The sequence below is a fragment of the Pongo pygmaeus genome, chromosome 2 (assembly GCF_028885625.2).
Source record: "Pongo pygmaeus isolate AG05252 chromosome 2, NHGRI_mPonPyg2-v2.0_pri, whole genome shotgun sequence".
NCBI lineage: Eukaryota > Metazoa > Chordata > Mammalia > Primates > Hominidae > Pongo > Pongo pygmaeus.
Window position 1 is genome coordinate 97,848,938 of NC_085930.1, and position 24,250 is coordinate 97,873,187.

The window sequence follows — 24,250 nt, forward strand, 5'->3', positions numbered from 1 at the left end:
TTGAGTAGTTTTACTCAAGTTAGGTATATTCTTAATCATCTCTCAATGTGAAGTTCTGGTCATAAGAAGAATGCAAGGACTCTGGAGGTTAGCACAGGGCAACTTTATATTGCATAATCTATAATTGCCATCAATTCTGTATAGATATAGATTAGCATGGGCGATTCAACAGGCTGGTATTAAGAGCTGTGTGGTGTGGCCTGAACACCAGGCCCAGAGGTCAAGAGGGGCAACACACAAAGGCACTAAAAAGAACATAGGAAAGTGATACTACCACATTGGAATGAGGTGTTGTCATCAGCCAGCAGACCCCAATGGAGTCCTGTGAGCCTTGTAGCCATGGAATCCAAGTCATGAAAATGAGCATAACTTGTCCTGGAGTGGAGCACAACCATAAAGGAAGGCTTCCTTTGTCCATGTGTAACTCTACTTAGTCTTTCTCTGCCCCACCATGTGGGTCTTAGGTTGCCCCATTTTACAGAGGAGAGGCTAAATTACATCTTGGTCACACAACTCAGAGGTAGAAGAACCCAGGCTGTAACCCAGTTGTCATTCCCCATCACATTATGTGTTCTTTGTTCAGTATTATGTGGCCACTGCTAGCCATCCGATATAGCAAGGGGTTATTCAGACCCATCTCCCTAAACCACATGCCAAAGTCTCTCCCCAGATGAGTTTATGAGCCAGCTAACTCATGGTTGGCAAATCAAATAGTGAGATATAGATATAGATATAGATATAGATAAAATTCATTATGCATTATATATCTTATATGTATATAGTGAGAGAGATATATATAATTTATTATGCATTATATATCTTATATGTATACATTATTACATAATACATGTTGTATATTATATGTTAAACATTGTGTTAGTTTCCCAGGCTAATCCACAAAAGCGTATGTCATGTTGTCATGTTGCTAAAATTCCTATGCTTGTGGAGAGGGTTTGGGAGGATAATGGAAGATAATATAATAGCTAAAACATAATAAGAAAAACAATATTGAATGAAAACTTAACAGCATTGATTGATCTCAGGGCCACATACTTCATGAGAAGTGGCCTTGTTTAGAAAGAACAAGGGAAGATAGTGCTCATCTTATGATGTTGTTTTGAGAATTAAATCTGTAAACCATGTAAACCGTCTAGCACATTGTAAAAGTGATGTAAATGCTAGTTGCGTAGATAAATGGAGACCTTTAAAAAGATTCCAGAGGGAATTTCTGAACACTTTTAAAGTGAAACCTTTAGAGAGTGATCACCTAAATTATTTATACTTAATTTCACTTTAAAACAAGAGTTTCCTTCTACATTGCACCTGGCTATTTGTGCACATGCTAAGTGCCTGAGTCTGCCATTCATCATCCTGAGACTGCCTGCTGCAGCTAAGATTGCCAGCTAGTGCAGCTGAGAAGGAGCTATGGAAACCCCACAGTCAGATGCTTACCTTCCAGTTTTGGAAATAATAAGGGTGCCTCTCCTAAGCAATTACACCGTGCCCAGCGCTTCACTTAGTACCTGGCCATACACTAACTCACTTTGCCCCCCAACAAACCCAGGAGGCATGTGCTATTATTAGTTACATGTTAAAGAGAAGAAAATTGGACCCTAGAGAGTTTACGAAAGTTGCCTCCAAGTTGCGGAACTAGTGAGTGATGGAGCTGGAATTGAGAAGTGGGCAGTTTGCCCCTGGAGAACATGCTCTATGCCAGGATTTCTCAGCTTCAGCACTATTGAATCTAGGGCTAGATACTTCTTTGTCTTGCATCCTGTCTATCGTAGGATATTTAGCAGCATCCCTGGCCTCTACGTACTGGATGCCAATAGCATCCCTGCCACCCCACTCCCAGCCCCTAGTTGTGACAACCAAAAATGATTCCAGAGATTGCTGAATGTCCCCTGGGGGGAAACATGGCTCCTGGTTGGTTGGGAACCACTGCTTTACCCCCAGATATCATTCCTAGATTTGACTTTGAACATTATCAAAGTTTGACCCGCAGACTGAAGGAACCTCACAGACTTTACAGTCTGAAAGTTACCTTTGACACTACTCAGAGGAAGCAGAGCTTTCTCACAGAGGGAGGGAAGGGAAGTGAACATTGAAAATGTCCATGTGTGTGTGTTACGACATGGAAGAGGGGACCAACAGTCAAGGTGTGCATGGCAGGTGGAGGTACAGAGGGAGGAGATGGTGATTTGGAAAGGGTGACATACTTGCCACTGAGAACCCAGGAAATCTGAACTCGCTGGGCTCCTGCACAGTGATTGAGAGCTCCTGCTGTAGTCAACAGACCTGATTCAAATCCTCGCTCCACCGCTGATGAGCTCTGTGACCTTGGGTCAGTGATTTAATCTGAGTGCCTGTTTCCTCCCCTACAAAACCTAGGCAATGTTAGTTTCTACCTCACGGTGGTGTTGTGAGCCCCTTACAGGTGCTACATGAAAAAGGGCTTCATAGATGCTAATCAGTCATCCTGGCCACCCCACCTGAGGCTGTGATGTTTAAGGAATAATACGACAGGGTCTGGACTCAGACTGCCCAAGTCTAAATCCTTCTTGGCCACATGCTAGCTGTGTGATTTTGACTGAGTAGCTCAGCCTCTGTGAGCCTCAAAGCCCTCATTTCTAGTGCCTACCTGGCAGAGTCCATGTATGGAAGCTATGAGATGATGCAGTGAACCCTTGCCCAGTTCTGGAGCTCAGCAAACTCTCATCAGCATTAGCACCATGATGACACTTCCCACCTTATGATTTGTCTTTCCTTTCTAGGGCTGCCATAACAAGGTTCTGCAGGCTTTGTTCAAGGTGTAGGCAGGGGCACTTCCTTCTGGGGCTGTGAGGGACAATCTATTCCATGCCTCTCCTCTAGTTTCTGATGGTTTGGTGGCAATCTCTGGTGTTCCTTGGCTTGTAGATGCATCACTGTGATCTCTGTCTTCATTTTCTCCTGGCGTTCTCCTTGGGACAACAGTCACCTAGGATCAGGATCCAGGATGACCTCATCTTAACAAATGAGATCTGCCACAACCTATTTTCAAATAAGGTCACATTCTCAAGTACTAGGGATTAGGATTTCAACACGTGAATTCTGAGGGGGACACAACTCAATCCATAACAAGATTCTATGAATCTTTTAAAGATTTCTTCCAGCCCTGAAATTCCATGAAGAATGGCTGAGATCTGAGTAGCTTGGGGCAACCAAATAATGGAACCCTGAGAACAGTGGAAAGAGCGCTGCTTGAAGAGTCAGGAAATGTGCTACTTGAGGGAAGTGTCTTGATTTTTTTGACTTTTAAAATCAGTTTACTTGATTATGTGTCTTCTCTGTCCTGTGGGGCTGACGACGGCTACCTTCTACACCTTCACTGCGCACCTTCTTCCCAAAATTATTCTGCAGACTGCAAAAGAATGTGGCTGTAAAGACACCTTGAAGCTTTCAAGGCTCTGTCTCAGTGTGTTATTATTATCCCCATTATTTATAAGGAATAAGGTGAAATGTTGACTCCCGTGTGGGGATTCAGTGTCTGTTAACAAGGCCTCATTTCTCCATCACTGCTTGCCTCTCTCCATCAAACGCAGACCTACTGCTAAAGTTTTCAAAAGCTCCCTGTGTTGCGAGATTTGAGCAAACTTGATCTTCCAGGTTAAACCTAAATATTGTTTCCATTTTGAAGCCTGTCATGTGAGTGTACCACAAAGAGCGTTTGGTTTCCCCCCCACCTCGCCTGAAGCTCTGGGCCACGGTATGTAGGCAGTAACAGAATACTAGGAAGAAAGAGAGAGCCTGAAATGGATCCTTGGCTCTCGGCCTGTGCAGAGACAAAGCAGGATGTAAGTAAAACCATTACTTCTACCTCCTGATCAAAGGCGAGATGGTAACCCAGCCCCTCCTCCCCACCACCCAGCAAGCAATTAACACCGCCTGGCGTCTCCTCTGCAGCGATGGCGGTTCGTGAGTTCGGGCTCACGAGTGGTTGAAAGTGGGGGTGCCCTCTGTGCCCAGGTTGAAAAATGTGCGCATTTGCGAACAGAATACATGACGAAATGGGGGAAACACAGAAACCAAGCTTGTTGACAGCTTACTCTTATCATCTACATTTGATGCAGAGTGAGATCAGAATTTGCCAGTGGAACTTAGAAGGTTTGTATCATAGGAATTAAGTAGACTCAAGTTGATTTTGCAACCACCTATAAACTTGTTAAATGCAGATTCTGATTCCATTAGGTCTGGGTGGAGCCTGAGATTTTATGTTTCTAACAGACTCCCAGGTAGGGTTATCAGATTTAGAAGGGGGGGAAAAAAAATAAAAGGCTTGACATCCAGTAAAATTTGAATTTCCTATATTTTATTTGGCAACCGTTCTCCCAGGCAATGTTAATGCTGCTGGTGTGTGAACCACCCTTTGAGTGGCAAAGATGTACATCATAAAGACATAAAAATCTGATGAAAGTATAAGGCTGAGTTAGTGGATGCGCATCTGGTACAATTTACAAACAAGCGCGTAGTTTACAGAATAGTCGCACTGCAAAATGTGACTTGGCTATAGGCAGAGACAAACCGATAGCAGCGAAGAGTGTGTGTACATGGTTAGAAACAGGGTTCCTTGCATTCCTAGGCTTAGAGTCCTGGGGGACAGTGTGGTACTCATGTTTGCTTTATGTATTTATTTACTTAGCCACTTAGTTAATATTGGTAAATCCAAAGTAAATTTAGAACTATAAAAGTAAAAAAAGATTTTTTTAAAGAGCTAAAAACAATGCAGAGTTTAATGTTGAGGGCCTTGAAGAAGGCATTTTGCCACATTCTGCCTCCCTTTCCAACTCGCCCTCTGAAAGGAAGGGGCCACTGTAATTCCTCCTGCAGCTCAACCCTGATAGGTGATCTGCAGATGAGGTGGGGGCTGGGGCATAGGTTTACAATGACATTTGACATGCAAACCCAAGGGTCTGTTTCTTTGAAGCTGAAAGAACTGATTCTAGCTCCTTTGAGGACACTGGGCAACCAGAGTGGCCACTTACAGATTGCCAGAAAGTTGGCACTGAAAGGGAGCTTAGCCATCATCGATTCTAGCCCCACTTCACTGATGAAGGGGCAGTGCTGCAGACAGCAAGTTCCTCCTCCTCTGAGCCCCTTTCTCCTCTACTGGCTGCTCTGGCAGGTACATTGGAAAAGCTTTATTCCAGGGGCTGTGTAGAGTTAGGACTTGGTTTTTAAGGTCTGTTTTTTGGGGAATTTTTTTGTTTGGTTCTGTTTGAAAGTAAAGAAATATTGTCTAATTCCAAATCTTACTAGCCTGTATTCTGTAATGAAAACCATCTCCCTTCCGTTCATCCATTCTTGAGAGTGGGTTGAACCTTGTACATATGTCTCCTGTGATTTTAGCAGGCTTGATTTATTTAATCAAAGGCAGATACCAGACTTTTCCCAAATTTAATAGTGCCATTTGTTTTATTCTTCAAGTATTTATTGAGCACCTTTTATGTGCAAGGTCTGTGGAAGGTCACAGCCATCCAGAAACTAGAAGTTAAATAGCCCTCTCTCATTCAGCATGTCTCATCAGGACTTGGCTCTACTGTAGCAATGAATAAGCATGGAATTTAAGCTGAATTGCTCAGAGGTTAGTCATTTTAGCTGTTTGGCCGGCCTTAATTTCTGAAACATCAAATAACATCATATTTCAAGTCCCATTGATAGATAACCTATATGCCCCTATCCTTAGTGATATGTCTAACATGGTATTTTTCACCCAATTCTTTAAAATAATCTACATTCATGACTCAATTCTCATTATAAAATATTTAAGCTATATTGAAGTAGACAACTTAAAACCTGAATGTCTCCTTCACTCTGTCCCCCAACTCTACACTTCTCCCCAGAAGCAATAGACCCCAATTAATTGGTAGATATGTCCTTTGTCTGCATTTACAAATAATGTATATTTACATAATTCATTTAACACAAATTAGATTATATTATTCAGCTTCTTCTGTGATTTGCATTTGTCACTTAACAGTATGTCTTGGTAAACTTTCCATTTTTATATATATAGATCTACCTTATTTTCTAATAGTGACAGAAGTATTTCATGGAATTTCCCTGCCAAGGTTTATTTTAGCCACTCACAGTTAATGGGCATTTAGATAGTTTGCCATGCTTTGCTATCACAAACAAGACTGCAGTAAATAATTTTGTGTATATGTCTTGGGCATATGTGCATGCAAGTATTTCTGTAGAATAGAGACCCAGAATTTTAATTTTCTACATGAAATAAATCTGATAAGCTGATGAGAACAGAATTGGTTGCCAATTGGCAAATACATTCCAGTCTGAGTCTTGAGTTTCCCAGCCCACGCTGTCCTGTTTGTATTAATGCAGGATTGCCCCCAAGAGTCCTCCCTGTTCAGACCCTGCTGGCTGACAGTTGGAAATCTGGAGTTGAGCTTCATATATAAAAACCTTAGATTTGCAATATTTAAATTCTTAAATACCCTAAAATGGTATGGACTTTATTAAACAGAAAGTGAAAAGGGGAAAATCTAAGGGAATTTCCCTGATAAATGGATTGAAAAATCCATATTTAACAAAGCATTAGTCTCCCAGGAAAGGAGTTGGGCCCATTTTTTTTTTTTTTTTTTTGAAAATAACCTTTTCACGTTTTTCTTCCCAGCTAAACCAACTCCACAAATAGCCCAAACTAAACACGTAATGACTGTGCTGTGTTGAGATGTGTTTTGTTTCAGATTTTAAAATGCAGCAAATAAGATGTGATAGGCAGGATCTAAAGATGCCTTTCCAAGATGCCCATGCTTTATTCAAACACTAACCAGGTACTGGACGAAGGGACTTTGCAGCTTATCTTAAAATAGAGAGAGTATCCTGGATTATGTAAATGGACCCAATGGCATGACATTAGCCCTTAAAAGTCGAGAAAGAAAGTATAAGAGTCAGAGTGGTGCAGTGGAAGAGGGAAGGGGAGAAATTAGGCAGCAGAAGAGGCAGAGAGGTCCCAAGGGGGAGGAGAGGAGAGATGAGGCTGTGATAAAAGGGAAGGGGCTACGAGCCAGGGATTGCAGGTGGCCTCTAGAAGCTGAGAATGACGCTTAGCCAACTGCTAGCCAGGAAAGTCCCACAACCAGACGGAGCTGAATTCTGCCAGTGACCTGAATGAGCTGGGAAGTAAATTCAGCCTCAGAGCTGCAAAAAAGATTGCAGCCCTGTTGACGCCTGGTGATTTTGGCCTCATGAAACTCAGCAGAGAATGAACTGAGCCGTGTTGTGCCAAAGTTCTGACCTACAGAACTGTGAGATAATAAATAGATATTTTTTAAAGTCACTAAGTGTGTGGTAATATGTTAGGATAGCAATAGAAAACTAATTCACAGACGAGTTGAACCAACATCAGTGTGTGAGACTTGGCCCACAGGACAAGCTGGTGCATTTTTTAATTGCTAGCAACTGGAGTAGGGTAAGGGCCCAATGTTATAATATGAAGAAGACCAGCTTGCATTTTCTAGGTGCTTACCTCGTTTTAGGTGCTGTGCACGGTACTTTATGTGCATTTCTTACCTTGTTCTTCACAACAGCCCTACAAGGATTTATGCTTTTATTATTATTATCCCTATTTTAAAGGTGAGGGACCTGATTGAGGCTCACAGAGGTTAGCTACCTGGGCAGGTGTCACATGGCTTATTAATGGCAGGGCTGGGACTCAAACCCATGTCTGTGGGACATCATACCCAAGTCTGTGCACATAAGTGCTATACTTCACAGTGCACCGCGACCCCAATTAAATATGAAGCTAATATGTTTCCATATACAAAACTGTTGATATTTAAACTCCTGCTAAACATTCACAACTAAGAATGCCTTTCATCACATAAAGCCCTTTAACCTTGTTTGAATGCCCTTGGAATACTACACCACTAGGTGCTGAGCAAGGAGAAAAAAAATCAAATTTGGATGGTCAAGGAAATAGGAGACTCCCAACCCACCCCGCCCCACCTCCCAGGTTCTGCAAGCCAAAACTCAGAGCACACTCTTATATTTCTCTTCAAATCCTTGGAGGTCTCACTTGCTCTAGATTGTGTCAAGATTGTGCCCCTTCCCTGCACCAGGCACTCAATTCCAGGGGTGGGAGTTGTGATGGAGACATTTTTATACCTTGGACACAAAGATCAGGAGCCAAAAGGAATATCAGGTGGAACAAATGCTGTTGCTTACATTTTATCTGGAGGTGGGGGTGTGGGTTGATGTGCCAATTTGCTCTCAGTTGCATGTACGGAAATTGTGACCTCAAATTCAGCCAATGGAAAGTCTGAGTATGAACATTCACATTGTTCAGACATTTAACAAATATGAACTGAGCTTCCGTAATGTGATGGGGTTTGCATGAGAAGCTAATGATACAGTAATGAATAAGGTGAGTTCCATACTCATAGATCTTCCAGGCTCCATTATTCCAGGCTAATGAAGGAAGCACAGATAAGCAAGCAATTTCAGGATAGTATAATAAGTGCTGTAGTGGAGGAGGCACTAGGTGCCTAGAGCACGTGTGGGAGAGACGCCATACCCAGATTCAGAAGCCAGAAGTAGTGACCCTTGAGCTGTGGCCTCACGGATAAGTAGGAGTTGGCCAGGTACAGAGGCAGCAGAGGAGAATAGCCCAGCCCCAGGGGATGTCATGATGTAGATCTGATCTGGGAGCCTACCTATGTCCATAAATACATCTGGAGTATAGGAGGCAAACAGGCTATCGGTTGAGACTGAGGTCAGAAAGCCTTTCTACTAGTTTTTTGAAGAGATTGAACTTAATTATAAGGGAACTTGGAAACCATTGAAAGAAAAGGCTGAGCAGTGGCATGGACGGATGTAGGTGCTTTAGAAGGATCCCTCTGGTGGAAGAGCAAAGAGCTGATGGAGGGGAGTGAGTGGAGCACAGAGACTATTGGGACCTGAGAGAGGTGGTGGGGGGTAGAAAGGAAGGGTGGGGAGATCAGGGATGGGGAAAAGCAGCTGGATTCCAGAGCTATCTGAGGAGGAGGGGGGCCACGGGGTTTGTTCGTCTGGTGGAGGGAGAGAAGGGAGCCCAGGATGACAGCCAGGCCTGATTTGGCCAAATCATCATCCAAATATTATTCTGGGCTGACAGGCCCAAGTTGCAGTCAGCAGAGGCAACACGGGCTTATAATTTGCCATTTGTGAACGTCCTGAGGAGTGGAGAATCAGCTAGGAAGCAAATCTTCCTTCTGCTGCATGAGACAGCCAAAAGCACCTCTGAGGATAGGCATCTTGGGGATTTCAGAGCAGGTAACGCCTTTTGGTTGTTTTGAATATGCTGACAGAAGAACAAAAGCTTTCAGGAAAACAAAGCCCAACCCCTTAATGAAACAGGAAAGGATATACATTTTCAAATGCTTGCTTGCTTTCCTTGTTTTCTGAGAAGAAAGATGCCTTGCCTGTTGAAGGTGGCAGATGCAGGTTGCTCTGTGGGCCTCGGGAAGGTTCACTGCAGCTGTCACCTGCCCACCCCACGTGTCCTGAGGCACTGTGACATCTTGACAGGTGTCCTGACTCTTGGCCTTGACATGTCCTGTCAGGCCTGCCTGTCAGCTGGGACTGGGCTTGGGGAAGAGCCTGTGGGCCTGGGACCTGGTAGTACTTGCTTAGTTAAACATCTGTGGCTGCTATTTCCCTGTCACAGGCTGGCAAGTCAGAACTACTCAGATTCACTTGCACAGCAATGGTCCTTCAGTCTTCTGATTATGCAGCTCTGCAACAGGGAGACAGAGATATTCATGAGCAAGTGTGCAAAATGCATTTAATGCCTGCTAGTGGTGTACAGCCATCCATTGCTTTGGTCTGCCCAATGTCTGTCTCCCTATCTTTTGATACCAGGGGCCAAGTTTCTCTGGGGAATTCCTTTCAGTTTCTGCAGTTCTGGGACAGTTACCCTTCACCCAGCACTATGTCAATATGGGCACATGACTCAAGCCAGCCAGTCAGAGTTCACTTTCCCTAGACTTGGTCACTTAGAGGGAGCTATCCCTTAAGCCACAATGATTGGTTCAGAAATGGGCACATGGTCAAACTAGACCAATGAGTCTCAGTTCTGAAATTTTGAGTTAAGATTGCTTGGAAAAAGAACTGTTTACTCTATGGAAATAGAAGCTGGAGTGATGAAGTTTGGGGCACCAGGGGCGACAGGGCCATAGTGAGAAGAGAACCCTACCTGAAAATGAAGTCAGAAGGAAAAGGAAAGTAGACAAGAATGATGGAGAGAGAGGCAGGGACAGATCCCTGAAGACATCATTTAAGATCCCGAATTCACCTGTGCCCAAAGCCAGACTAGTCCTGAATGATTTAGTTACAAGAAGTAATAAATGCCTTTTTCCATAAGTCAGTTTGAGGCCAGATGAATAGAAATTGCATCCCTTATTGAGTCCTGGCTCAAGTCAATTTAGCAAGCATTTATTAAGATCCACGATGGGAGCTACACCTCAGAGCTCCAGGGAGCACAGGAGGCATGCTACAATCACAGCCATTGCCAGTATTGTTATTATTCCATTTATTATTCCATTTATTAGACATTTCAGACACTCCTCAGCACTTTACACACATTATTTCATTTCACCCTTTAAGCACATCCTTTAATTAAAAATCGTTATCTACACTTTACAGGGAAAGAAACCTAGACCAGAGAAGTTAAGAAATACATCCAGGGGTGGGTGCGGTGGCTTACATCTGTAATCCCAACACTTTGGGAGGCCAAGGTGGGAGGATTGCTTGAGCCTAGGAGTTCAAGACCAGCCTGGGAAACATGGCAAAATCCTGTCTCTGTTTTCAAAAAATACAAAAATTAGCCGGGCATGGTGGTGTGTGCCTGTAGTCCCAGCTACTCAGGAGGCTGAGGTGGGAGAATTACCTGAGCCTAGGAGGCAGAGATTCCAGTGAGTTGAGATCATGCCACTGCATTCCAGCCTAGGTGACAGAGTGAGACCCTGTCTCAAAAAAGAAAGAAAAAAAGAAATATGTCTAATATAGTAATAATAGGGACAGAGGATGTGAGTTATCGTCTACACACTGGCAGGCAAAAGAGATTACTTCCTCCCATCTCAAGGACTTGGAAGCAAGGGAAATAAGACTGTACACCCATGAAAGCAAAATGGAATTGATCGGAGTAGAGATTTGCCAAGTTGCCTTACAGAGCCAGGACAGCTTCCAGCCAGCCAGGCTAGATCTAGCTGCCTGAATGTATTGACAGCAAAAAAACAAAACAAAACAAAACGGAAAAGTGTATGTCAGGAGAGGTGTCAGCCAACCATGGAGGCAAAAGCGGGGGAGTGAAAGAGGAGGATCTTGGGGATGCGCTTCATAGCACTATCCAGGAGATGGGTGTCATAACCACGGAGCTTCCCAGTGGCCAGGCCATCTCTAGCGGGAGATGAGAGGGGAGGTGGGGCCAGGAATCCAGCAGTCACTCTTTCCATCAAAGCCACCATCCTGCTGTGGAATGGTTCCCTAGGGCCTCTTAGTTTGATGCCCTTACGTGACTACTTCAGCCAACATCCCTAGTTTTGAGGATGCCATTCTTCTCTTCATCGTGACCCCTTCTACTCTCTTTTTAAATTATTTCTAGGCCTCTTCTTCCCTAGAGGCCATGTCTATGGGAAGGGGACTGTGCTTGTCACAGTTGAACGTTCCAGGTTCTGCACTGATAGTTTCATATCATTGTAAATTTAGCCGGCCTTTGGAGTCTAACTTGGTTTCCCCTGTGACTTCATACAAGAAGAGACTGGGTTGGTCAGAAGCTAATGAACCTTTTGGTCTATACATCTTTCAGAGTTCTCCTTATAAGATAATCACAAGGTCTCTAATTTGTAATGCTAAGGAGACAGGAGCTGGCTACTCTGGAAGCTGCCCTTTTGGAGATGTACTTCTTCTGTGGCCTGACAAGGAAGGTTTCAGAGCCTCCCAGACTCAAGGCCAGGCCTGGGTGATGGCATAGCTACCATGTAAAGTGCCTTCTCCACCAGGAGTGGTGGCTGATGCTTGTTAATCCCAATGCTTTGTGAGGCCAAGATGGGAGGATCACTTGAACCAGGAGTTCAAGACTAGCCTGGGCAACATAGTGAGACTCCCATCTCTACAAAAAATAAAAAGTAAAAACAAAACAAAACAAAATAGCTGGAAGTGGGGGTGTACACCTGTAGTCCAAGCTACTCAGAAGGCTGAGGCAGGAAGATCACTTGACCCAGGAGTTCAAGGCTGCATGAGCTATGATTGCACCACTGCATTCCAGCCTGGGTGACAGAGCGAGACTTTGTCTTCTAAAAAAAAAATATTTAAATCAAAACTCAGAAAAATAAATAAATAAATAAATAAATAAAGTGCATTCCATGGATATACCTGTGCCCTGGATGAGAGGGGCCAAGCAGCTTTGCAGACAGAAAGAACACTACAAATTTAAACTGGAGTCCCAGCTTCATTACTAGCTAAGTGGATAAGTTTTCCAACTCTTTAAGGCTCAGTTTCCTCAGATAAAACATGAAGATAATAATAGGATCTGCCTTGCAGAGTGGCTAGAAGACTAAAATGGAAAAGAAAAGAATGCAAAAGGTTTAGCAGGGCACCTGACATGGTTGCACTCATTAGCTATTAGTAGCTCTCTTCTTGCTGATATTTCTGCATCCTGGGATGAACACACATCCCTATCCACATACTTTTCTATGTATGTTCTAGGCCTCAGTGTTCCATACAGTGACTCAGACCCTCAGGAAGGCACGGAGTCTTGGAGAAAGAAGGCACCTGGCCTTACAGGTGGCCTGGCTGACCCAGCAGCTATCCATAGGGTCCAGTCTGGAAATGTCAATGAGGGAAATGGGCCAGGGAGGCTTGGTTAGAGGGACATCACAAGTCAGCTTCAGCCCCACATGCCATAAGGGAATGCAAGCTCAGTATGGCCATATCTGTGCCATTTTTCAATAGAATCCAAGAATCTAGATTTCTTTATGATAGCAACTTATTTGAATTCTTTTAAACACTCTGCAGGCCCAACAACCAGCCCAAGTGCAAGAAACAATCTTGGGGCTCCTCTAATTTATGATCCGTAACATAAGGGCTGGGCAGAAATAGGCAGGAGTTTTCTGAGTTTGGGTTCCTGGAAGCAGACTCTATGACAAGGATGTAGTACAAGCTGTCCTTGGGGGATATGTTCCCAGGAAACATCAATAAGGCAATGGGAAGGCAAGCCAATAAAGGGGGAGTTGGCAAGCCACCACTGTGGGCAACTGATGACTGCAGCTTAGTCCTGCTGTGGAACGCTGGAGGCTAGTGTGGAACCTGAGTCATCCCACTTTAGGGGTGAGGGAGCTGTGATATGTGTGTCTTCACGCCTGACGGTCATCGGCCGAGGGCTGCTCCCAGGGGTGTCAATACCCTCACACTCCTCACCTGCCACAAGCCTGTATAGGGTGAGCCTTAGAGGCCAGGGAAGCCCTCAGGCAAAGGCATGCAAGAATGAGCAGTTAGAGGTTGGGCTGCATACACTGAAATGGTCGAGCCTAGCAGGCCATGGAAGGGGCACCCACAGTGTCAGTGAGAGACAGGCAGAGGTAGGAAGCAGGTCAGCACCACCCACTGCATTAATGAATGTCCAAAACATCCATCTAACCTGGCAATTAGGGATGGATGACAAAGGTCCTCATACTGCCTCCATCTGTCCTGTCAGAGGAGGCTTCCAACACATGCCTCCGGTCTCCTTCTCGTGCCAAAGCAGGAGTTGAGGTTGGAAAGAGATGTGAGCTCCTTGCAGGAATGCCTGCTGGCCGCGCTTGCCTCTAGAGGCTCTGCCTGTCAATTACAGAAAGATCTGCGAGACTCCATTCTCCTCTATTATCTTCCACCGCAGTCTCCAGTGGCAACTCTGCAACCGTTTTCTGCAGAGTGGTTCAAATTGTTTTATATCTCCTTAGCTGCCAAGTACAATGTCATAAGCAATAAATAAATAAATTGTTGGCCTATATGGAAAGCATATTTTGTCCAGATGCATCCTTGAAACTTCAGCTCTGAAACAAGAAAGTCAGACTGGAAACCACATCCTCAAAGCTCGGGAGAAGTACACACAGAAAAGCCATTTGATTGGCGGGTGCTACCACCCAACACTGGATTTGTGTCCTGTTGATAGGACAGACAGTGCACCTTCTGAAATGCTGAGCATGTGAGGTGATACAGTTTGCTGGTGTTCATGCTTAGCATGGGTGGCCCTGCTGGACAGCCTGGAATGAAAGATGAATCAAGTTTGGAGGATGACTTAGCTGAGGAGCTGAGACCTGTGTGTTTCTTTTGACCTCCTCTTTACCAGCTGGGTTAGGGCAAGCCTTCCTCATCAAGAAGGCTGAGTTCAGCATCCATTTCTGGGGTGCAAACTGTTTTCCCAGCTATCTGGGCCTTCTTGGATGCAAAGAGCAAGGGCATGACAATATGTAACCAGGAATGAGGAGGAAGAGGAGGGAGAACTAGATGGCTCAAAATCAGCTGGGCATGGTTTAGCTGGCTTAGCCAGCCATGAGATGGAGTGGGCATTCCAAGAAAGAGCTGCGGCCAGCAGGTAGATGATCTGAGGAACAAATATGGCCTTGATGGCAGTAATCACCATAGAAAGCGCACCAATGGTGACTTGGACTGCCTGGGACAGCTGGCTGGGAACACTTTTAAAAGTCATTTTTATCACTTTTTAAATTAAAAATACATATACATAAAAAGTTAAACAGTCTAGAAGATGCATATAGTGAAAAGTGAAAGTCCCTTCTGCAACATCCCCACATCTATGCACTCTGTCATTCCAGAGATTCTTCCAGGCTTACACACACACACACACACACACACACACACACACACTTTTACCAGGTTTGAGATTGTTCTATACAAATTATTCCACAACTCCCTCTTTTGTACTTTGTGTATTGTGGACTTCTTTCCACATCAGTATAATCTGTCATTGCTTTGTGGTGCTCTTTTGATAGATTATAATACTTTGTTAAAATTTTTGAGGTGACTTCTCAGATTGCTTTCCAAATTGCCAGCCTATGGTAAGCAACCAAAAGTGTTTGCAGTTGATGCTGTGATCACTATTGCAAGTAAGAGTAATCTTTTATTATCTTACCTGTTGAATGCAATAGAATTAAAGTGAACTATGGAAAAATTCATGAAAAAAGTGATTACAGAAATGATGATTTTGAATATGCACTTACACACACACACGTAAAATATATATGTATAGTATAATGAAATTCAAGAGAGATATTGGGCTGTCTGAATAAAACTAAAGATGTCATTCCTATACGTGAGTTATTTTTCTTGAATGAATTCCTTCACCTACCACCAAGATTTAGTTTGAGGCTTGTGTATGTCCCTTGACTGGCAGCCCAACTTGGTAGATGAGTGTGAGACTTCTGAAAGATACTATATAGATGGTTAAGAATAATCTAAGCCATGAACTCAGACACCAATTCTGATACTTTTCAGTACACAGTCAGTGTGCTCAACTGTCTGTGCCTCAGTTTCTACATTTCTCAAAACAGAACAATAACATGTACTGGTTTTTGTTTGTTTGTTTGTTTGTTTGTTTGTTTTTGAGACAGAGTCTCGCATTGTCGCCTGGGCTGGAGTGCAATGGCGTGATCTTGGCTCACTTCAACCTCTGCCTCCCGGGTTCAAACGATTATCCTGCCTCAGGAGATTACAGGCACCTGCCATCACGCCCAGCTAATTTTTTTATATTTTTAAGAGAGATGGGGTTTCACTATGTTGGCCAGGCTGGTCTCGAACTCATGACCTTATGATCCACCTGCCTCGGCCTCCCAAAGTGCTGGGATTACAGACATGAGCCACCTCACCCGGCCAACGTGCACTTCTTTGGGTGGTTGACAGGAGCAAAAGAGAGAATGCATATGAAGCCCTTACCTGGCATGAAGTACCTGCCCAGCAAATAGTGGTTAGTAGAGTTAGGAAGAGGTATGTGATCACCAGCAGACAGCAGGCATCTGGTCAGGTGTGTGCCTCAAGGAACTGGTCTGTAAATGTCCACCTTTATAGGTGCTCACTCTCTTCTTCCAGCCAAGTAGTTGGGGGAAAAAAAAGAAAATAAAATGAATGTAGACTAATGTCAAAAGTCAATAGTCAACTAAAACTGTTCCAGAATGCCTCAGGTTGTCGCAAACCATCAGCTATTACAGACTAGAAACAGAACCTGCTTTCCAGTTGTAGATGATAAATAAACACAGTGCACTGCCCTTTACAACGAGCAGCTATTTTTTTTAACCCATGCAGATGTGTCCTATTTACATTTAAGCTGTCACACAAATTAGCAAAGGCCCACAGAATCTGAAAAAAGGCAGGCCTCAGGCCTAGAAATGTTCGCAGGAAGGGAAAATGGCTTATCCCGCTCCTCATCGCTGTGGTGGCACAGTCTTGATAGGGATTGGGAAGAACTGAAGAGCTTTTCCAGGACAGCAGAAATGTTTGCTGACCAAGCAGGCTTTGGAGCTAATCTGCAAGGCTGGGTAAAATGAAATGCAACAGGGTTCCGAGCTGCTGGGATTTTGCCTTTTTTGCAATCTGTGAAAAGCCTTGAACCTTTAACAGATATAAAAATCCCCTCATTTGGTATAAGCTTGTGTGTGGCAGAATGAGTCTAATTTAAAACACCAATCAGAGAATAATGGATGATACCCTGTCTCTCTGAGGGTAAGAGTTCATTGACAAAATACTTGTTTGGCTATACCTAGTAGACTTACTCCTTATCAAACCGCATGTATGGACTGCTAGAGGGAAAGTATGAAAGACTGAGCCACATATTCAAAACCAGTAAGGGTTGGGTGGGGCAGTCTTCAGAGGTTTTTCAATCTCTTTCATAAACCAAAGAGATAAAGGTTCGGAGAAGCGAAAGACCCAGTTCAAGATCCCCCAGCTGAAGCCTGAGACTAGAACCCAGGATGTGGGGCTTACACAAAATCAGTGTCCGCTCGATCACATGGCTTCCAGATGATGTTTCTCTTGGGGGAGGCCCATGGACAGGAAGATGTAGACAATTTAATGTAAGCTTTAAAACTCTTATGGCTGAACTTTCCTGGAGAGCAAACAAAGCCCTGATTGTATGAGTCCAGAGAGAGTTTGGTTCTAGACGAGCAATTCCTTAATTCTCTAAGCACTGTGGAAGACCTACAGAGGGCTAGCCTCTGGCAAAGGCTGTGGACTTGCAGAATGACATGCACAGGTCCCTGCCCTCAGAGTAGTGAGGGCAGAGTGGCATATAACATCCTATGAGAGGCAAGCCAGGTGCAGTGGCTCACGCCTGTAATCCCAGTACTTTGGGAGCCTGAGGTGGGTGGATCACATGAGGTCAGGAGTTTGTGACCAGCCTGGCCAACATGGTGAAACTCTGTCTCTACGACAAAAAAAAAAAAAAAAAAAATTAGCTGGGTGTGATGGCGGATGCCTGTAATCCCAGCTACTTGGGAGGCTGAGGCCGGGAGAATTGGTTGAACCCCGGAGGTGAAGGTTGCAGTGAGCTGAGATCACGCCACCACACTCCAGCCCGGGTGACAGAGCCAGAGACTCCATCTAAAAAAAAAAAAAAGAAAAAAAAAAAAACACCTTATGAGAGGCAGACACAAAGGCCGTAGGAATACAAAAAAGGTGGCTTTTCAATTTTGCCTAGGTGATTCATAGAAGGCTTTATTTGACCTGGACTTTGAAGGGGTAAGCAGGCTTTTTTTCTGGAAGAGAATTTCTTCGTTCATTCATTTAATTGAAGGTTAATAAGCACCCACTTTTTGCCAGTCTTTGTGCCAGGTAAACAAGCAGTAAATATGAAGCAATAAACAATACTCTGTCCTCATAGATTACCTTCTCTCAGGGAGAGTTAGAAATTAAGCAGATAAATGAACAAATAAGTAAGATGATTTTAGATAGTGGTTAAGTACAAAGAAGGAAATGAAGGGGAAGAGACCAAGAGGGGAGAATATTGCCTCAGACGAAACAGTTTGAAGGGCTGATGTGAGAAGGTGACCCTGGGATGAGAAGGAGCCAGCATGAAGCAGGCCAGGGTGGTGATCATCAAGTGAGATGGGGGGAGAGATGGTAGGAGATGAAGTTGGAGAGGTGGGTGGTATCCAGTGTGCACTGAGCCTTAAGTGAGAGTCAGTAGACTGAATGTTCTAGGAGAACTGGGGAGACTTGGGAGGACTCTTTTTGCAGGGAACGCTCTATGAATAAGGAGGCAGAGAAGCATGACAATCACCACGGTGGGGTGGGCGTTTCAGTGGTGGATGTGGGGCTCTCTCAAATGCCAAGTAGTCAACCTGAATCCTGACAAGCCTTTCTCTTTCCAGTCATAAATAGGCAGGACCAAAAGACAACACAATCCTCTGTTTCACAGTGAGGAATCAGGCTTGGAGGGTTGAAGGCACATGGCCAGCGAGGGCAGTGAAAGGGCTGAGCCGGGATTCAGGACCTGGGACCCAGAGCCTTGTGCCCCTCCCTGCCGGCCCCTCTGCCTCCTGGCCCACCTGCAAGTCTTCCAGCGACGTGGATTTAAAAATCTGTTCCCCATCAGACATTTCAGAGAGGGCTTTTACAGTTTGTTTTTAGAAGTGTGTTAAAAGGCAGTCACCTTGAATGACTTCTGCTTGACAGAAGTGTCAGCATTGTCACCACCTATTCCAAGGAGCACATGACGGGGGTGCCCTGGCTCCATGGGGAAATGAGGAGGAGGGCAAAGAGCTGTTCACCAGAGCTAGCATTCAGGTTCAGCATAGCTCCTCACTGACTGTGTGGCCTCGAGAGAGTCTCATCTTCTTCACCCTGGACCTGCACATATTTATGTATAAAATGCATACATTGGATTGGGACAAAGGCATTATTTAAAAAAATTATTGGCCAGGTGCGGTGGCTCACACCTGTAATCCCAGCATTTTGGGAGGCCTAGGCGGATGGATCACGAGGTCAGGAGTTTGAAACCAGCCTGTCCAATATGGTGAAACCCCATCTCTACTAGAAAATATAAAAATTAGCCAGACCTGGTGGTGCGCGCCCGTAGTCCCAGCTACTCGGGAGGCTGAGGCAGGAGAATCGCTTGAACCTGGGAGGCAGAGGTTGCAGTGAGCCAAGATTGCACCACTGCACTCCAGCCTGGGAGACAGAGTGAGACTCTCTCAAAAAAAAAAAAAAAAAAAAAAAAATTTCAGCGTTGGATAACTTTGAAAGATTCAAGTTAAACAGATTATCTATGCAGGACTTCTCAGAGCCTTTGATGTGCTGATGAGCACGGTCTGACTCCTAGAGGGAAGTGAAGTCTTATGCCTGTCACAGGTGTATTTATGCAGGTGTCCCTGGAATGTTTGGGGAAGGATGCCTTGTAGAACTTTTGTTCCTCAGGACACTCGGGGAGCTGGTCTGTGGGATAAGCCCCAGGTTCTGAGATGGGGGATGAAAGGGACTCTTCATTCATGTCTTTGTTCAACTGCTACAGAGTGGCAAATTGTCCAGTGTGTCCGTGGTGTGTGTCCCTTCCCTGGTCCCACTTGTACCCTCTCTCTGCTGCTCCCCCTTGTCACAAAAAAGCTGTCTTCTGAGGGAGCATAAGAGAAGCAGAAGCAGCATCTCTCACTCTGGGGTCGGCTCAGAGCTTTGTGTGTGCCAGCCCCTTAACATACTACTTCTCCTGCCTGGGGCTCAGTCTTCAGCAGCCATGTCTCTGAACCAGGGCAAAGGGATACTCTTCTGATAGACAAACTCTGGATCTGATGGTCTTTCTCCATAGGGCTTTCTTTGCACCTTCCTCTTGGGACTCTCTTACTTTTTAAACTTTTTATCTTGTTACTCATGTATGACTCCTCTGCTCAGGGACAACCATGCAGACTGGGTATCTTTCAAGTGGCCCTTGGAGGCAGCCGCCTGCGAGACACATCTCTGTGGCTCCCACAGAACTGTCATCCTCATCCTAATGCCTGCTGTTTATTGAGCACTTAGCGTGTGCCAGGCAGCACGTAAAGTCCTTTATCACTGAATCATAGTGTCCTGCAGCAGTCTTAGGAGATGTGGCACTGTTAATATGTCTACTAATCAGATGAGGACGCTGAAGCTCATCCAGGTTGAATAATTTCCCAAGAGTCTCACAGCTGGCACATTGAGGGGGCTGGAAGTCCCACCCAAGTCTGTCCCCCAAGTCCGTGCATTTGATTTTAATACTGCATTGGTCTACTAATGTTTGAATGAATAATTTGGGGGAAAGGAAAGAAAGACAAAAGGAGTAAAATAAATGAAGATAAAAGGAGTGAATGAATGAAGGAGAGAGTGAGGGAATGAACGAAAGGGAAGAATAACCCTTCCAACTTATCCCCAGCTTCAGGAAGCTCAGCTGGCCCTGGGGGAAGATGGACATGCCTCCTTCTTATGGCCCCATCATCTTGCTGTATTCCACCACCACCCCCCGCTGGGTTACAAATGGGCACTACCCTATTGCAGGGCATGCAGCTGCCTGCCAGCAGCCACCAAGGACTCCCCCAAGTAGCCCACTTCTGCTCCACCTGCCAACGCACACTCTCCACAGGGTGAGGTGGCTGCAGCAGTACCACAGCCAGCTGCTCTTTCAGCTTGCTGGGTTTGTGCCTTCATCGCTGAGTTTCTCACCAAGGGAAGGGCAGCTGTTCTGGGATTGAAACATGAAGAAAGATGGGCCTAGATCAGATAAGCATCCCTTCCCAAGCAGATGTACCTCCCAATTTGCAGACCTTTGTTATATTACCAGCAGTTAAGGAATGTTGAAATGGAGCTCTAGCCTTGATCTGAATTATAATCTCTGAAGCTATATTTAAGTCTGCATAAAGATATTTCAATGTGCTATCTGTCTCTCTCTCTCTTTTTTTTTTTTTTTTTAAATTTTCCTTGGCTCAGAGCACACTTGTATCCCTGCAGAACACAGAAAGCCAGGGTGTAGTTCTTAATGTTTTACATTACAGTTGTAAGTCCTTCTTATCCTTTGATAATCATATTTTAACTTTCAGTCAGCGTATTTGTGGGTGTGCCTGTGTGTGTTATGTAGAAATTCACATTTATACGAACAGCATTAGCTCATTTTATCTTCCTTTCCTTTCCTCCAAAGCTGTGCTTGTAAGACTACATTCAGCAGCGGATTAATCCCCAAAGAACTTAGTTCGGCTTTCACAGCTGCTGCCAAACAGCCTGTCTCCCAGGCGAGTGTAGACTTTGTAGTAGTTATAATTAACAGTTCATCGGGAGGCGGGGATTGTAGTGCAGGAAACAAGAACTGGGCAGGGGAGGTCACTAAATACTAATGAAGACTGCCAGCAGAGGAACCTACAGAGGATTTTTGTTCAAAGAGGACAGTTTGAGGAGGAGGATGGGTTAAAAAAAAAAAAAAAAAGTGTCCTTTAGCAGTCAGCCTGTGGTGAGCTGAAGAAGCAGGTGAACTGGGCAGGCTTCTTTGTGCATGCGTCTGAGAGCGGTTGTGCACCTGTGTGTGTTTGTGTGTGTTGGATGGAAAAAGGGAGCATATCTTTTAAGACTGTAGGTTTTTTTGCTAGAAAATATTGTTCGAAATCTGATTTTTCACTTATTACCGTTGTGACCTTATGTAAATTGTATATAACTGGCCTCTCTGTGCCTCAGCTTTCCTATCTGTAAAATGGGGATTCATTTATTATTCAGAAAATATTTGTTGAGTATCTAGTCTATTCCAGGCACTGTTCTAGACACCGGGGACGTAGCAATAAATAAAAAGACAAAAATCCTTGTCTACGTGGAGCTTACATTCCACTGGGGGAAAAAGCCTTACAGGGACAGTAATAATTAGGGTTAAAATATATTGTGCATACAAAATGCCTAGCACAGTGTCTAGCACATAAGATTTTCAGTGAAAAAGGAACAAATATTAGCATTATTATTCTTTAGGTTATGTTTACTAAGTGACAACCCTCTAACACTCTCCCAAAAAGACAATCATTCATCTAAATTCCACCATTTTATTCTGCAAACAGATTTTTTTCTTGGGAAGTAACACGAGAGTATAATACCTTGGAAAAAGATGCTCTGTAAATGTTTTGCTACATCAGTCAAAACAGTGTTTCTTTGCACCAGACATCTTGAAGGGTAAAGATGCTTCTTGAATGGATTTTAGCAAAGGAAGATCAGCTCTCAGGTGACAGCTCAGACATGACAAACAAGAACAATGCAGAAAGGAATGCGTGAATGGGTTGGATTAAGAATTGCAGGGCAATTACTTTCTGCAAACCGATATGCAAGAAAGAAACACAGGCGCACCTTGTTATCCAGAAACACAATAAGCAAAAATTCACTATTACAGAATTGCAGAATAGGCAACCCCCTATGTAAAAATGGGCTGTTATTAAAAAGGGGGATGGGGGCGTTGTGAAATTGGTTTGGAATGTGGGCCTCATTTTCCGCTAGAGTAGAGTTCATAGACTAATTCTCAAGGGCTTATTTAACCTACACTTGCCTGAAATGTATTATTTCCCCCTCACCAGCCACTATGTGCAACATGGCTTTTTTGGAAGAATGCACTGAAAGGGCCCTCTTCTCCTTGCACCAAGCTGGTACCAGTTTGTACTAACCGTACAGGGATTCCCCTTGGTTTTCCCTTATCCGAAAATTCATTATCCAAGGTTGATGGTTAAAAGGTAGCAGGAAAGCCAAAGTTGTCATAACATTGAAACATTCACGAATTAATGGACCACTTATCAAATTAGCCCCACTCAGACATCCTTCCTGTTTTAACGGTGGGCCCCCCACTGTGTCGAGAGTCAACTCTATGTACATCTGTCTTTTCTGGATCATCCGGATGTTTCCAGCATCAAGAAACACAGTGAAAATAGATTGCACAACACTTGCCAATTGAAGTAGCACATTTTTCAAAAGACGCAAGGCTTTATCAAGCTGATGAAAGGGATTTTGGAAGCCAGCTTTGTGTCACATACAAATTCCTTAACAAATGAAGATAACTTGTTATCAATTAAAAAGAAAAGCCAATAAGCATGATGACAGCCCAAGGGCTTCAAAGTGAGGGATTGGATGTTAGAGGCTTATGACAGGTTCTTGGGAAAGTGGCACATGTCTCAAATATTTTTTGCAGACTCTTAAAAAAATAAGACTGTTAACAACTGTACTGATGAAAGTAAAGGAGGTCACGTGGTGCCCTCATACAACCTGATTGGGAAAATATGGGCCAAATAAATCAACCCATATTTTATTCTTTGTTCTTTATAAAACTGGCAAGTTGTTGAATTACAGCCTAAAATTTATTAAAAATAATATACATATACTCATTTCCAAAAATTTTGGTCTCATTTGTAACGATAAAGTCCCAGATCTCTTTCCCACTATTTACTTTGAAATTTTGGTCCCTGTCAAAGAGGAGTACCCTCTTCCAGGTTCCAGTTTTCCTCTGGTAAGGAGAACCTTGTGTATTTAAACGGAAGAAGTTCTCACTCTAGATGACCACTGCATAGATATGCTGAATTATGGGTAGTGAGCAATATGGAAGCAAAGCTACCCATCACTCCCACCATCTCTCTGTCTACACTGGTGATGCTTAATCTTTTCAAGGTCATGGGCTCCTTGGATGGAACAGAGGACTCTCTCCCCAGAGAATGCACAAGCATAAAGTAAATTTCAAGGGATTCACATACCCTCTTGATATCTATCCAAGGGGATCATAGATACTAGATCATAGATATAAATAACCCCAAATCTACACCCAACTCCAAATTATATATTATTTATTTATTCATCATATAGATCATATATACATACACACTCATACATACACTTATGCACATACATTTAAGTACCTATAAATTGCCAGATAACTTTATATATTTTCAGCCTTTTTTGTTCCTGACAGTGACCATATGGGGCATGTAATATTGTCCTAATTTTACTAATAGAGAAACTGAGCTTGAGTAAAGTTAGGTGACTTGCCCAAGGTTAATAAGTGCTTGGTCCTACTTTTCAAACACGTGGGTTTTCTAAGGCTTACATCCACACTTTTTCTATGACATCAGGTCAACTTCATATGTCCATATACCATGCCAAATTTTTTTCTTAATAAATAACTTTCATAAAGTCCTTCTTTATTCCCATAGAAATGCTTGTTTGTGGTAGAAGAATTACACATTCTAACTCTTAACTTTTGAAGTGTTTTCTATTC

The 24,250-nt window shown here is 43.8% G+C and overlaps 1 protein-coding gene and 1 pseudogene across 3 annotated transcripts in view; both read left to right on the plus strand.

Annotated features, from left to right (window-relative positions):
- The window catches only part of ERC2 (ELKS/RAB6-interacting/CAST family member 2), a 975,821-nt gene that overhangs the window by 809,957 nt on the left and 141,614 nt on the right, over positions 1 to 24,250 (plus strand). The window lies entirely within an intron of this gene.
- Positions 9,406 to 10,024, plus strand: LOC129033443 (uncharacterized; annotated as a pseudogene).